This window comes from Neophocaena asiaeorientalis, unplaced genomic scaffold (assembly GCF_003031525.2).
Source record: "Neophocaena asiaeorientalis asiaeorientalis breed wild unplaced genomic scaffold, Neophocaena_asiaeorientalis_V1.1 scaffold82, whole genome shotgun sequence".
NCBI classification, from domain to species: Eukaryota; Metazoa; Chordata; class Mammalia; order Artiodactyla; family Phocoenidae; genus Neophocaena; species Neophocaena asiaeorientalis.
In genome coordinates this window covers 2,271,728-2,286,853 of record NW_020173068.1, presented here as the reverse complement: position 1 = coordinate 2,286,853, position 15,126 = coordinate 2,271,728, and the positions used below count along the sequence as shown (strand labels likewise).

At 53.6% G+C, this 15,126-nt stretch overlaps 1 protein-coding gene across 1 annotated transcript in view; it reads left to right on the top strand.

The window, feature by feature from the left end:
* STK35 (serine/threonine kinase 35) overlaps positions 1-12,475 on the top strand; it is a 45,461-nt gene extending 32,986 nt beyond the window's left edge. The window contains exon 4 of the mRNA XM_024742944.1: positions 7,928-12,475. The gene's annotated coding sequence lies outside the window, so the exon portion shown is untranslated. The remainder of the gene's footprint in view (positions 1-7,927) is intronic.
* Positions 12,476-15,126: the final 2,651 nt, after the last annotated feature.

Genomic DNA, 15,126 nt, shown 5'->3' with positions numbered 1-15,126 from the left:
CAGAGGCAAGGTAATCTCAGGGTCACAGAGGGCAGGCCTCTCCTTCTAAGCAAGATTAGCTTCAAAATGAGTCATTTTTCATTTGTTTCATACACCAGACAGCTGGCTTTTCATACTCAGATATCAACACACCACCCTGGGGGAATCAGCGCCTCTGGCACTACTGTCTGCTCTAATCTGTCAGCGGGACTGAGGCCAGGGAGCCAGGCTTGGTGCTTCATTCCTCTGAGGCCCAGCTAAGCAACAGCGGTGCTCACAGTAGGGCAAAACCAGGGACGACTGTGCTGTGGGCAGCTCGTGGCACAGCATATGAGGTCCTGTCATCAGGGTAAAAGAAGATGAAGTAGACGTTATAAATGGGATAATGGTGCCTTCAGTCTCCAGGTCTACAGAAGGGGAATGGCATTAGGGTAAGGGATGGGAGGTCAGAGAGCCCCGAAGCTTACCCAGCAGGAGCTTCACAGCAGATAGGGACAACAACCTGGAAGGCCGTGGTGCTGTGTTTGCGGTCTCTGAGTCCTGACCAGGGGACCAAAACAAGGCAGAAGTGCAGGAGCAGGTCCCCAGTGTGGCGGGAGTACCATTCAAAGAGCACAGGTAGTCTGGTGCTCTGCCAAGGGCTTGGGCTTTGCAGCGGGAAGATCTAAGGTTTAAACCCCAGCTCAGCCAATTACTAGCTCTCATCTTTATCAAGTCTGTTTTCTTAACCTACAGTGTGGAAATGTCTACCTTGCAGGGTGTGAAGCCCAGTGACAGTCTGTGTAACGGTGTCAGTGAGATACCAGGAGGTACTTAATCACGCTGCGATGGCAGCCTTAAATCACATCCCCAAAACCAAAAACCTCACAAAAGTCATTCGCTCAGGCAAAAATTCCAGACAAGATAAATTGGCCTCATGTTAGTCTTCCCTGGAGGAGACAGTGTCCTTCCTGCTTCGGGCCTCAGGAACTGCGAATCTGGTTGCACCCCCCTTCCCCTTGCCGTCAGCTCGGATGGTGCACACCTCCTCCAGGAAGCATTTCCAGGGGCCCAGCCTCAGTAGGGACTCTTCTCTGTTCTCTGGTGAGTAGGCACAGGAAGACCACAGACCCCCCACTAACCATGCTGTGTGTCCTCTCACCACCCCCTAACTACAAGCTTCCTGGGGTACAGGGACAACCCTCTGCTCCTCTGAAGGCTCTCAGGTTGCCAAGCACAGAAGGAGCTCGAATACTGGGTGACTGATAGGAATCGGGAGTTAGCATATGGCAATAAAAAGTTAATTCACGGGCTTCCCTGGTGGCGCAGTGGTTGAGAGTCCGCCTGCCGATGCAGGGGACGCGGGTTCGTGCCCCGGTCCGGGAAGATCCCACATGCCGCGGAGCGGCTGGGCCCGTGAGCCATGGCCGCTGAGCCTGCGCATCCGGAGCCTGCGCTCCCGGAGCCTTTGCTCCACAACGGGAGAGGCCACAACACTGAGAGGCCCGCGTACCGCAAAAAAAAAAAAAAGTTAATTCACAAACTTCACGGAATCATTCATTCAGCACGACAGGAGTTTAACATAAAAATATGGCTATAAAGCCCCTGCCTTTGGTTGAGTTCCTACCAAACATCCCAACAAGCCAGGTGCACAGAGGGATGCTCAGCCCACCCCAGGAGGTCGGCCACCTCTCCAGCCCCCAGTGGCTGCGAAGGGAGCGGCTGGGGTTTCACTGGCGCTATTTTTCTCCCGCGCTCCACTGTGTCCCCACCCTACCCTCAGAGCCCAGTGGGCGAAATGGGCACACGGGGAGGAAGGGTTTTCCTGACACAACACAGCCTATCAGTGACAGAACCAGGAGGCTCCTCCGTGACTCCCTCCATACCCACTTCCCCACAGCAGGTTGGCCCTCACAGGGGAAGGACACAGCCCGTAGTCTGCAAACACAGACTGTTTCATCTGGAGAGGGAGCTTGAAATCCAGCTGCAGCTAGCTGGAGCCGGCCTGGCTTCAGAGAATGTCCCCAGTCTAAGTCAGCCACAGTAGAGGTTAATGAGAAAGACTGGAAGACTTGGGTTTGGCCTCAACTCTTTGGACTTCCCAGATGTTAAAGAACCACTGTGGCCTCCTTCCACACCCAGCCATCTGCAAAATGGCAGAAATGTCCAACAACTCTCCTTAGCTGACAAGTGGCTCAAGAGGTGGTGGAGTTCATACCTGGCGGCCTCCCATTCTCCACAATGGAAGGACATGGACTATGGAAACAGGCAGTAGGACAGGGCAGCCCCATGAGGAACTAAGCACCTGCCCTTGTGCAGCCAGAGGACTTGTCCTTTGCCTGAGAACTCACCCCTCCCATCTTTCACATCCTCCTCACCTACTTATGCTCGTCCAGAGCAGGTGCCCAGTGAGTTCTCTGAAAGGCACACTGTCACCCAGGCTGTGACAGCACAGACACAACCAGAGGAGTGTACCCCTGCAAGGCAGCCTCTTAAGACACACTGGGACTTCCCTGGTGGCGCAGTGGTTAAGAATCTGCCTGCCAATGCAGGGGACACGGGTTCGAGCCCTGGTCCGGGAAGATCCCACGTGCCGTGGAGCAACTAACCCTGCGCGCCACAACTACTGAAGCCCGTGCGCCTAGAGCCTGTGCTCCTCAACAAGAGAAGCCACTGCAATGAGAAGCCTGTGCACCACAATGAAGAGTAGCCCCCGTTCACCACAACTAGAGAAAGCCTGTGCGCAGCAACGAAGACCCAATGCAGCCATACATACATACAAAAAAAAAAATACATATATATATATTTTGTGGTTGTTGTTGTTAAAAAGAGACACTGACCTGCTCAGTGTTGAGAGTACAGGTGGGAAAGCCGGCTTCCAGTCTCATCGAGCTCTCCCCACTCTTCTCTGGGGACCTGGTTTCTTCATGTGCTGAGGGGCTTGGGACCAGGGGTCCTTACCCAGGGTCTTTCTAACTCCAAGGATGCACACACAGCAATCCCCTTGAAGGCACAGGAAGCATCTCAGTGTGTGTAAGTCACGTGAGTTTTTCTGGGGGAATATCCTCAACATTCAGATTCTCAGGACCCAAGGAGTACTGAGAATCAAGACGAGCTTTGTAGGCTCCTTCTCGATTGAGGAAACACCCTAACCAGAAGGCAGCACAGGGGTGCTATGCGGGCTTCCCAGGCAAAAGTGGCCTGGGCGCTGTGATGGGGGGTTAGGGTGGGAAGGCGACTCCAGCTCCTGCACCAGGGCCCTTCCAAACAGAACAGCAGGATGGTGAGGTCCCTCTTCTACAGGCTTTCAAGTAGAACCTGAGTCTCCCTTAAAGTGGACGAATGTCACCAAGAGGAGGTGGGCTCTATGTGTGTCAGCTGAGCCCAACCTGCAGCCCACGCAGCACAACGAGGACACACGCTCTCATGGCTGCAAGCGGCAGGCCCAGGATACAGCAGAGCATGGCTCACTGGGAGACTATGGATAAAGGTAGGACACTTTTATATGTAACAACTTGGTAAGGCTGTCAGTCCTCCTACACAGCTTTACCAAGTTGTTACATATAAAAGTGTCCTACCTTTATCCATTGTAGAACATGCCTGCACATATTCAATGCTGAGTAAGTGATTGCTGTTACGATCATCATAGAGAAATAAGGAGCTCGGATGTACTGAGGGAACTTAGTCCGAGAGCTGAACTAAGAAAGGGGAGCATTTGCCAGCACCTTCCTGGACACCTTTCCCGCAGGGAACCATCTCAAATTCAGGCTGTTAGAACCACGGCGGAGCCGGCTCTGGAAGCACTAAATGGAGGCTCGTAGTAGAAAGGCTGTGGGCAGTGAGACCGGGGAAGATGGGGCTGAGTGCCAGTCCTGCTGCTCTGGTGTGGGCGAGGTGTCTCCATCTCTGGGCCTGTTCACTTGTTAACTCCTCGCTGGATGAGCTTGTCAGGCAGGTGAGAGATGGGAGTGCGCTATAGGCGTCACCGGCAGGTTAACCACGTCACTGTTTTTCATTGTGCTCAGAGGGGTGGCTTTGCCCTCTAGGAGGGCTCTGTGGTCAGAAGTCAGCCTTCCAACTGAAAGGGACATGGCAAGTCCTGGCTGACGCCGGCAATCAGGCAGTCGAGCCACAGCCCAGGCAGTCGGAGTGGAGGTGTGGCATCTACTAGGACAAAGGGCAAGGGCCCACTGGGCTGGGACCTAAACCATTCATTGTTCCAGCAGATGCCTGGGAGGGCCTGCTGCTGCTTTACCCCAGAACCACGTGGTCTGAGCCCTTCCTATCTGGGGCTGTAGAAAGCCCCCCCCTGCCCGCCCCACCCCCCCTTTCCAGGGAGGTCGCAGCTATTGGCTCCCTGGGGGAAGGTGCACCTTCTCTAATGGAAGACGGGAAAGGAATGCAAAGCCGGGGTTCTCTCTGTGGAAGAAGGAGCCCTATTTCTCTTGTCCCTGCCCACTGGGCAGAAGGAGGCAAACCTATCCTGAGGCGTCCTACCAGGAGGGCCAGAGCCAGTGCCAAAGCTGGAGGGAGGGAGTGTGGAGGAGCCTGTGGGAAATGTCAGCCGCTTCCTGGCAGGGGAGTCAGGGTTAGAGTGGTCATGACGCTGGTGTCAGGCACTCTCGCAGCGCTGGGTGCTTGGTGTGACCTTTTGCAGGCACAGTCTGTTCTGCTAGTTTATTATGTAAAGAGACTTCTGCCTCCCTGTCGACACTGCTTTTCTGCTGCCGTGCGTCACCTTCCTGCTGTGATGGTCATCCGTTTGAGGTTGTCCTCAGCTTGGGTCCAACCAGGGGAGGTAGGAAAGCAGTGTTAAACAGGTCATAACTGGTTCCAAAGATTATCTTAGCAAATCACACATGACCATACAACTTCCCGGGCCTTTCTTGTATCTCACAAGGACTTAGCATCTTAGATAGTGAGGTTCCCCCAAGCCCTCCCTCCCCCAGTCTTCTGGTTGCTCTACTTCATCTCCTGAAAGCAACAGGGAGAAGGCCCTTAGGCCTGCTGAATAAAGCTAAGTTTGAGGTGGCTGCTGGACCATCACAGGATGTGCTCACGATGATTGTATTTTTCCAAGTCAAAACTGGCATATAAGACCCACCAGTGGATGTTTGTTGAGGGGAATTAACAGGCAGGGAAACAAGCAGTAGAATAAAAGGCTGGGCCTGAGATCAAACACTTTGGTCAAATACTTTTCCAATGCCTTTATCATCCATCCCCACTTGATTCCACACATGGACCCTGAGTCACCCCTCACCTGTGCAGTGGAGAAAAGAATCACACAGTCTAGCCTCTCGTCTGAGAGGTGTGGAAGATTCTCCAATGTCCACTGTGTGTGGAAGAGGCCAAAGAAGAGCCTGGGTCTGGTCTCTGGGACCCCTCGCTACTCCAGAGACCTTTCTCATGGGGCTGCCAGCTTTCTTTATTCATTAAAGTACACTTTTTTTTCCCATTAAAAAGTGAAGTGTGGGGCTTCCCTGGTGGCGCAGTGGTTGAGAGTCCGCCTGCTGATGCAGGGGACCCGGGTTTGTGCCCCAGTCCTGGAAGATCCCACATGCCGCAGAGCGGCTGGGCCCGTGAGCCATGGCCGCTGAGCCTGCGCGTCCGGAGCCTGTGCTCCACAACGGGAGGGGCCACAACAGTGAGAGGCCCGCGTACCGCAAAAAAAAAAAGTGAAATGTGACAATATGATGTGTACTCAGTATTAAAAATACAGAGGGAGAGTGGAGGAAGAGGAAAATCCACCCATGACAAGTATAACATTTTGATGTATTTTCTTGCCAGATTTCCTATACTTGGAGGTTTTTATTTTTTACATAGATATGGTCATATGTCACAGAACTTTATAGCCTGCTTTTTTCCACTTAACCCATGGAAATGCTTCTGCCATACTATTGTTCAAAATGCCACACAGGGCTTCCCTGGTGGCGCAGTGGTTGAGAGTCTGCCTGCTGATGCAGGGGACGCGGGTTCGTGCCCCGGTCCAGGAAGATCCCACATGCCGCGGAGCGACTGGGCCCGTGAGCCATGGCCGCTGAGCCTGCGCGTCCGGAGCCTGTACTCCGCAACGGGAGAGGCCGCAACAGTGAGAGGCCCGCATACCGCAAAAAAAAAAAAAAAAAATGCCACACAGCTTTCTCATTTCCTCTGTAATGTATCATTGAGTAGATGGGTCATTTGCTTCAATCTCTCATTTTTGGATTTGCGATTATTACGTCAATTTAAATACTACTTCAGTGGACATCTTTATTCATAAAGTCCTTTTCGTATTTAGGATAATCAGTTAGACCAGATTTCCAGAAGTGTAATTATAGGGTCTAAATACACTTGAAGCTCTGAAAACGTTGCCAAATTGCTTTCTAGAAGGCTTTGTCATACTCCTCCAGTGGAGTGCGTGTCCTTGCCGTGGCACCTTCGCCCGGCTGGAAGCAGTTTGGATGGTTCACTGGCTGAGGACCATGGCCTGTTAAGCCTGACACATTCATAATTTCTGGTTGGGGACAAATGGCTGGGAGAGGATGGGATGTCGAGGAGTTGGGTCCTGCCGTGGGCCAGGTACTTCACAGTCGGTATTCCACTCAAACCTTGAAAACGAGCCCCCATTTCTCAGAGGAGGAAATGAAGGCTGACCGGGAGAAGTAAAACTGTCCAATATTGCAGTACCCTGCTGCCTCTCGTGAGGACTAGCCAGGCATCTCCCTGGGACCTGAGGATGACAGGCCAGTGTGATATGACGGTACAGGCGACAGGCAATGGTGGGGAGGACGCAGGGCTGGGGGGGGGTGCATACCTGTCAGGCTGCAGCGAGCTTACTGAGCCTTGAAGCCAGTGGGGGGATTTCACACACACTGAGTAAGACTATCTGATTAAGTCATTCAGGATGAGAGTGGGCACTTGGAAACTCTGATGAGACCATGGGTCGCCACGGAGCACTGCTGCCCTGGGTGGCCCGCCTGCCCAGTATTAGGGCTATACTTAGCTCTAATCAGGCTCAGACTGGGAAAGTTGGGCTGGGCAGGGTGGGGGCTGGCCCAGGGCTAATCTCTGCGGGTTCTTGTATTCTAAGTCTCCATTAGAACAGGTCCCTGAAAGGCTGGTCCCTGGTCTCGTTCTGAGGCCTGGCACCAAGGCCATTCCCAAATAATAGCTAATAACAGTACAGCCAGGCACTGTTGTAAGTTTTCCATGTATTAGTTCATTTGGTCCTTGTAGTAACCTGTGATGTGGTACAGGTGACAAGACCAAAGAACCAGAGAACTCAAATTTGCCCACAGTCCAGTGGCAGAGACTGTGGACTGGACCACAGTTCTGGCTGCAGCCTCCTTCCTAAGCACGGCAGTGTCCTGCAGCCTGGGGCCCAGCGGGTGGCTCAGAGACCAACACTACCCCTGCCTGTGGGACTCTGGCCCCTCTGTGACCTGGGTGGGTAGCCTGGTGCAGGTTCTCAGAGGCCTGAGCCTCACTTTTCTTGTCTCTGCAATGGGGTAAGAGGGTTGCTGTGAACTTCCAGTGCAGCATGATTGGTCACAGAGGGGGAGGGGGTGAGGGAACTCGGGCTGCCAAGGCTGCGGGGACAGAACGCTTGGGTCCTGGGGCATCTTTCTCCTAGCAGTGCGGGGAAGCCAGGACAGAGGGGTGGGGTTTGTGCTCAGATTTGTAGCTGGGGTCAGCGTGCCTGGGTTTCCAGCTGGAGTCTGCCCCTCCAGTGACGTGACTTGGGACGTGGTGCTTAAGCCGCACCACAGTTTATCTGAAAAGGGGGATAACGTGTCCATGGCGTGGTGGTTGTAGTGAGGCTGGATTCGTTCCATAGAGAGCACTTAAAACCCAGCTCCCCCGGCTCCCAGCACAGCACGGCTCCGGAGTTCATCGGGGTTGGGTGCTGGTACCTAGTGGGGGCGCTGGAGCTTGGAGGTGCCCCATGCCCACTGACCCACGTCCACTCTCCCTGCCTTCTGTCTTTCAGGTTGATCCTCGGGACCCACAGTCTCATCATGTCTCGCACAGAGGACGGCAGAGGGTACAGGCGGTGGCTTGGCCGGTTGGCGATCTCCCAACAGCTGGATCTCCAGCAATGTGAAGCTTTTGTTTGGGTTTTCCCCCTCCTTTTAGTTTTGCTTAATTTTTTTTATTTTTTATTTTTTTGTCTTCCTACCCCCCCTTTTTAAAAAATTTAAACGATTAAGACTTCAGAAGAACAGGAAGCTATGCTGTGGACAGGCATCAATTTCCTTAAAGAAACTCAGTATGGACAAAGCATATGTATAAATTTCATTTTTAATTTTTATAAGGGGTTAGGGAGCTATTTTGTTTTTGTCCTTTATTTTTCCTGTCTCCTTTCTTTTACCCATCTCTTAGTTCTGCTTATAACACCTCACTTCCCCAGAGAAGGCCTGCCCCTCCATGGAGAATTTGGGGATTTCTCCTGGAATGGGGGACATGAAGCCAGAAGGAGGCCTCTGTGCTGCCTCCCCACCAGGTGCAGGAACTGCTGGACTCCCTGGTGGCCTGCTCCTGGCCGGCCCTTGGGCCTTGGAGATGATCAGAGGCCAAGAAGGGAGGACCAGGGCTTGGCCAGGAGAACTCGAGAAAGAAGATCTGTATTTTGGGTTTGTCCTCTTTAAGCAGTTGGAAGCCCAGGGCCACACCAGAACTTACAGAGGGAATCCATTCCCTCTACTGCCCTTTAAAACCAGGAGTTCTGAGGGGGGAAGGGACAGAGGGTGATCATCTCGTACTTCCTGGCGTTTGAACGGCCAGCCCACCCCAGCTCTACAAGCCTACCTTTCTGTTAGCGATCTTCCTCCCAGAGGATGATTCCCAGAGAAAACTGTGCCAAACCTCTGCCTGGGACACAGCTGGGTCTTCGGCGGGCATCTGTCACTCCTGTGAGCTCAGCACCCATCACCTCCTGCCTCCTGCATCGTCGTCTTCCCAGATGCACCCGCCAGATGTCCAGGTCGTCAGACACCGCCTGAGTCCCCAAGACCCAGTTGTGACCATTGCCATAGGAACAGGGTGTCCTGAACCGGCTGCCACTGTCATCTCCTCACAGTGAGGGGTGTGCCCTGTGTGCCGGCCCCATGGTGTCACATACGGTGACAGTGCCGAGCATCATCTCCCTCACTGCAGGGACTTACTGTTAGGGGCTACCCTCAGTATAAATGTCTGATGGGAAAGGATGGACCTGGCTGATGGGGTGGACCACGGCCATTAGGTGCCTGTGGGCTTGTTGGCTGTGACCCCGTGACCCCACCTCCAGTGTCTGTCTGTAGCCTTTCTTCTGTTCTCCAACGACTCTTGCAACCTCCCTACTCCTGGGCTTCTGAAGCGGGGTGTCCTCTCCCCTTGCCAGGAGAAGGAGAGCTGTCCCTGTTGCCCCTCACCTGGCTTCTCACCCCATTACAGCAAAGCGAGGAAGGGAAAAGGAATTCTTTTGTGTTTAGTTGTTTTTGTTTGTTTTCTCTAAACCAGCATAGGATGGATAGGGGAGATGTTGGAGGGCATTTAAGTTGGTATGTGACCAAGGAGGGCTTCCCCCCAGAGCCGCAGCCCTTCGGCCCTGGGAGTTTAGGAGAGACCAGCACAGCATCAGCCCGGACTTGCAAACTCAGCAATATGTTTGCTCACATTCTTTCCGCCTTTTCTCAAGTCCTCTTCCTCCTCCTGGGCAGATGGCTAGCTGTGCTTAGCAGGATCCAGCAGGGCAGCAGGAGGTGACCAGGCCCTTCCCTCCTCTCCCTCAGCCGGAATTCTTTGTCATCACCTGTCTCTTGTCTCTTCCCTCTGACTTCTCAGACAACCTAGAGTCTACTCTGAGCTGCAGCTGGGAGAGCACATCCCCTAACTGCAGTGTGCACCCCTTCTCTGCCCCACCTCCCCGCCTTCCCTCTGGGGCAGCTGTCTGTCTGTCCATGAGCACGTGGGAAAAACAGTCCCCGGACTCGGCACGCTCACCTGTCCCTGGCCGCAGCCCACACTCTGAAGTCCTAGTGAGGGTTCAAGCCTAACAGGTTACTTACCTTTTGCTTATCCTTCCCTTCTGCCCTCCCCAGGTCTCTTAGCTCTGACTAAGGTCTTGGAGCTGTAGGTCACAGGTGGCCATACCTTTCGGGTGAGGTGGGCAGCCTCCACGTACCCTTGTCTTGCGGGACTCCCAGCCCGTCCTTGCTTGGTGGCAGGACCTCCTTCCCTAGCTCCTGAGGCCCACCTTGTTAGCCCCAAGTGCCTGTCTCTCTTCTCCCTCCCCTGTTCTCCACTTCATCCACCTTGGACACCCAGCACCCGGGTGGAAGTCAGCCCGAAGTCAAGGCTGGCTCTGCCCAGTCGGCAGACTAGCCCCGGTTAGGCCCAGGTAGCCGTCCTCTCCCTTAGCCACTGTTCACCTCTTCCCACTGGAGTCAGCCTTGTCGTCTCTTCCTGCCTTTCACCTGGGTCTCAGGCCTGGCAACCGCCCTGGGGAGCATCATCTCAGCGCCACCAATTTGTTAGTCCTGTCCAAGTTCTAGGAGTTTCCAACCCTTAAAATAGCAGTCAGTTATTCTTGTCTCCTGGGATCTGTGAAAAGGATAGCCTTTGGAGGGAGGATCTGGGCCTCAGCCCTATGGATCTGAGCTCCGTTCCCCCTCAGTGAGAAGAATCAGCAAGACAGATCATAGTGCCTTATTCCATTGCCCTCCCCGCCCGGCCGCCTGGCTCAGTTGGCAGGACAAGGCTTCTTTCTCCCTCTCGGTGTTCATCTGCCACTCAAACTCTCACCCCCCGCCCACAGATAGCCTCGTGGGAGGATGGACGCCCCGGTCTTTGCCCCATCCCTTCCTAAGAGCTGCAGCCAGGCACGTGACCCCCAGCCACCACAGGGCGCTCACTAGCAGCTTCTGCTGAGGACAGGGCTGTGCTGCAGACAGGTGCACTCTCGGCCACCTCCTCCCCAGCACATCCCGCCTCTTACCTCCGGCCCGGAGGATGCAGTCTCTTCCCTGGAGACCAGCTCCATCTGACCCCCTCCTGGGCCCCAGGACTAAGGTCGCAGGCCTTAGCACCCTCTCATCCCAGAGGCACTGGGACAAGAGAATGGAATTCTTTCCTCTCACCCACATGTGGTTCGTGCCCCCATGGCTGCCTTTCTGAGGGAGTGTATTAAATGTTTACTTAAGAAATACCATGTTTACAGCTGGAGGAGAAACGTGCCCCATGCTGGGTGGAGATTTGACTCTCTGGACGGCGCCTGGCTCCTTTATGGCACTGCCAGTGGTGACCCCAGAGCGAATGAAGGCAGGGGACCGGGGCACAGGCCCTGCACCCCCTCTGCCCCCGACCCTGCGGTGCTAAGACCACTCACCACCTTCCTCACAGCCTCATTCCCCGCCCCTCATTCTCTTCCTCCGGGATCTCGCTCCTTAACTTAGGCGTCTCCTAGAAAACCAGTGTTTGGAGCAATAAGATAATTTTTTTTTGCTTGAGTCTTTTTCTAAGAAAAGGAAAAGAGCGGGCATTGTGGGAATCTTCTTTCTTTTCCTGCTGTTGGCTGCTCACCTTCTTAGAAGACAGATCTTACTTGGGTGGATGTCTGGGTTTCAGCCTTAGGAAGCTTGGAGAGGTAGGAGTCGGGCCTCCACCCCTAACTCTTGGCTCCGCCGCCCGGGCTCCCAGCCCTACCCACCAAGTGCACCACCCACCTTTGCTCCTCGTGTGCCGCTCCCTCCCTGCCCATCTTGGGGGCACTGGTGGCTCTGCCTCCAAGTGGGGCTCGGGTTCTTGTTCCTTCCCTGTCCTGGGCCTGTCTGGGGGCCCAGCTGCTGGAGTCTCATAGGACCTGGCAACCTGAGAAGAGCTGAGCTTACACTGCTCCGCTCTCCAGGCCCCTGGCTTGTGGCTGAGGCACAGCCTTCGGGACAGTGCGGACCGTCTCTGGTCCTGCCCTGCCAGGCTTAGATGGCCAGGGCTCCTGTCTGGAGGGATGCCCTGGGAGGCGGGGGAGCAGGATGTGCCGTGAGGTTGGCTGATGTCAGCATCCATAGCCGAGGGATGAGTCCACTGCCAGCAGCTCCAGGAGTCCTTAGACTGGGGGCAATGGGAAGGAGGCCCCCACGTCTTTTTCCCTGAGAGGCCGCAGGAGGAAGGGAGTTCCTTCAGGGACATTTGAAAGAAATCGTTTTGTGTGCCAGGCGCCTCTTCCATCAACAGGAGAATGTTGCTGCAATGGTTCATATTCGCGTGGGGCCGACTTGGGTGTGAGGGAGGGTTTAACCCAGGCACAAGGTTAGTTTCAAAGACTAGTTAATAAATCTATTTCCTTTATTTTCTTTTTTTGCACAGAAGCTGGTAATCTAGGACCTACGTGTGAACAACTTTATATATGAGTATTTTTTGTACTTGGTTTACTTGGGTTGGTATGATACATTATATTTAAGTTCCTTGAACACTGTGGATCCCCCTAATGTGTATGAATGACTGAGGCTTTGTAAATTAAGGGACGTTTGTGTGAATAAAGTTATTTGACGGGGTCAAAGAAGCCATATGTGATTTGAAAAGAAGTGCTTTGTGGTTTTGTCGCCTCCTGTTTGGAGGAGCTTGTTTGGGTCCTGGTTGCGTGAGCGGCAGGAGAAGAGGACACTCGGCTGCTTGATGAGAAGATGCCTGGTGGCCTTGGGTCATCCTCCCCATCCACACCTGGGACAGGAAGCCACACCAGGCCTGGTCTGCTCTCCCCAGGGGCCCAGGGCCCAGCCAGCATTGCCAGCCCCCCAGACATCCAAAGGCCCTTCCAAGCCCCAGCTCTGTGCTTCTGCAAGTTCTGCCCTCAGGGATTTTTAATGTAGAGATGAGTCTCCCAACCATGGCAGCAAGGGGAAGGGGACATTTTTGGAAAGCTCAGCTAGGAGCCAGGCTCTCAAAGGAGCTGGATGAAACAGCTCTGTAGGTGAGGGGGTAGCACTCGTGTCCGTGGACCAGTGATTGGCTGGGGGGTGGGGGAGGGGCGCGGGGCAGAGCACATAGCCCATCTATCTCCCTCCACCTGGCCAGCAGAAACCACATTCCATACGGAGTGAGGACTGGCTTTTATTAAAAGTCAGGCGCTTCTGTTACCTTCGCTGGCCTGTGTGGTAGGTGTGTGTGCCCCTTCGCTGAGGAGAAAACTAAAGCCCAGAGAAATCCAGACTGTTGAGTGCTTGGTGCACCAGGAAAAGCCACATGCCACGTGCCGGCTGGGACATGCGGTTCAGCCTGGCTGCATGTCCCTTTCCTCGTGTACCCGTGTACAGTGGTGGTGGGTGATAACTACCTTCAGAGCAGCTGAGGGCTCATAAAAACCTAGTATTGGGCCCAGCACTTAGTAGGATCTCAACAAATGGTTCCATAGTTGCTTTTCCCAAAGAGACAGGTTTGGGATTCTCCCAGAGGCTGCTGAACTCCAGACCCTGACTCCTGGCACTGCACCGCCTCAGTAAAGCTTAAAAGTCTGGAAAGGGTTGGTGTTTGACGTGGGACCCACCACCTGGGCTCTTCCGGAGGAGACTTGGTGAGCCCAGGAATAACAGAGCTGCAGGAGGACAGAGTCAGGACTTTGGAATGTAGGTTTAGAGGAGAAGATAAGACGGGGCTCCCTGCCTAATCTGAAAGTGAACAGGCTGCATTCCAGGCCCGGGCTTTGGTGTCCAGTGGCTGCTGGGGATGAAGCTTCTGGCAAAGGATACTTCTGTGCTTAGCCTGGGCAGTAGCCTGGAGCCAGGAGAACAACCCACAAGTACGTTTTTTTTTTTCTAATAACTGCTGAGGTAATTCACCCTTTTGAAGTGTACACGACAGCGGTTTTTAGCATATTCAGAGTTGTGCAACCATCACCACTGTCTAATTCCAGAACATTTTTATCGCCTCAAAAAAGAAACCCATGCCTATTCGCAGTCATCCCCTCCCAATCATCCCCTCCCAAGCACGCTCCCCCCACCCCCCAGCCGTAGGCAACCAGTAATCTGCCTTTTGTGTCTATGGATTTGCCTGTTCTGGACATTCCATAGAAATGGCATCACACAGTGTGTGGCCTCTTGTGTCTGGCCTCTTTCACTTCATAATGTTTACAAGGCTCATCCACGTCCTTAGCACATACCAGTGCATCGTTCCTTTTCATTGCTGAATAGTATTCCATTGCATGGAAATACCACATTTTATGTATCCACTCACCAGTTGATAGACATTTGGATTTTTTCCATTTTTTTGGCTGTTACAAATAATGCTAATATGAAGATTCACATACAGGTTTTTACGTGGACCTGTGTTTTTAATGGTCTTCAGCACATACATACTTGGCAGTAGACTGACTACATCATATGGTAAAGAAGCATAATTTCTGAGAACCTGCCAAATCGTTTTCCAAGGAGGGTGCACCGTTTTACATTCCCACCAGCCACGTGCTAGGGTTTCACTTTCTCCACATCCTTGCCCACACTTGTTACTGTCTTTTGTGGTCGTCCTAGTGGGTGTTACAGATGTCTTCACCACTATACTGCTAATGGCGGGTAAGGGAGAATAGTAGATAGCTACTTTAGATTCAGATCCAGTCATTGCTCCAGCAGGCGTGGGGTGCAGAGAACGTTCTGAACGTGCGTTCAGAGAACGCACGCTATCTCTGCTGTTTTCTTGGCTCCTTGACCTTGAGGCAGATCGCCTTTCTGACTTGATTTTCTCATCTGCAAAATAGTAAATATCCCCTTCATATGATGGTTGGCAAGACTGAAGGTTTTCATGCCACATACGTGGTGGGTACTCGAGAGCATTTCCTTCTCTCCCCATGCCTTGGGCACTGTGGGGTTAGTTAGGGCCGGGATCAGAAATGGAGGGGCTTTGAGGGGCTCACTGTGTGCCGGGTTTGGGCACGGTGATGAGGAACGTGGGACACATCACTGCGACACGGGGTCTCTCGAGGCTCTGCCGAGGAGAGAGTGCATCACCCAGGCCCTGGAGGGAGGGATCTGGAGAGCTCTTCTCCCATGGAAGGAGAGGTCACACATCCGGGCCCTCACTGCCTGTCCCCGCCCACCCTGCTCCCACAAGTCCCTCTGACTCCAGCCTCTGGCTCAGTCATTGGGTAGATAGCTGCTCCCAGCCACCTACTCGGTGCTTGTGAACCAGGTAGGCCCTGCGGGCCAGGAGCTCCAGATCCAGAGG